Source organism: Octopus sinensis, linkage group LG10, assembly GCF_006345805.1.
Source record: "Octopus sinensis linkage group LG10, ASM634580v1, whole genome shotgun sequence".
NCBI lineage: Eukaryota > Metazoa > Mollusca > Cephalopoda > Octopoda > Octopodidae > Octopus > Octopus sinensis.
The window spans coordinates 41,314,808-41,315,380 of NC_043006.1; positions in this window are offsets into that span (position 1 = coordinate 41,314,808).

The window sequence follows — 573 nt, forward strand, 5'->3', positions numbered from 1 at the left end:
ATCTCATTCTTCTCACCTTCAGCACTGAGAATATGTCGAAGACAGTAAAATACATTATTTAAAGAATCTAGGTGGGTGCTTTGACAAGATCTAAGATTTGATTACATAAATCCATCTGATAATATAATACATTTACCTGTAACATACGACTTGAAATATATCCACCCCCTCGTCAAATCCACTCAAGGAAACTATTCCGCCATATCTTTATATATATAAATATATATATATATATATATATATATATATTATATATATATATATATGTATATATATATATATATATGTATATATATATATTATGTATATATATATATATATGTATATATATATATATGTATATATATATATGTATATATATATATATGTATATATATATATATGTATATATATATATGTATATATATATATGTATATATATAATATATATATATGTATATATATATATATGTATATATATATATGTATATATATATATATATATATGTATATATATATATATGTATATATATATATGTATTATATATATATATATATGTATATATATATATATGTATATATATATGTATATAT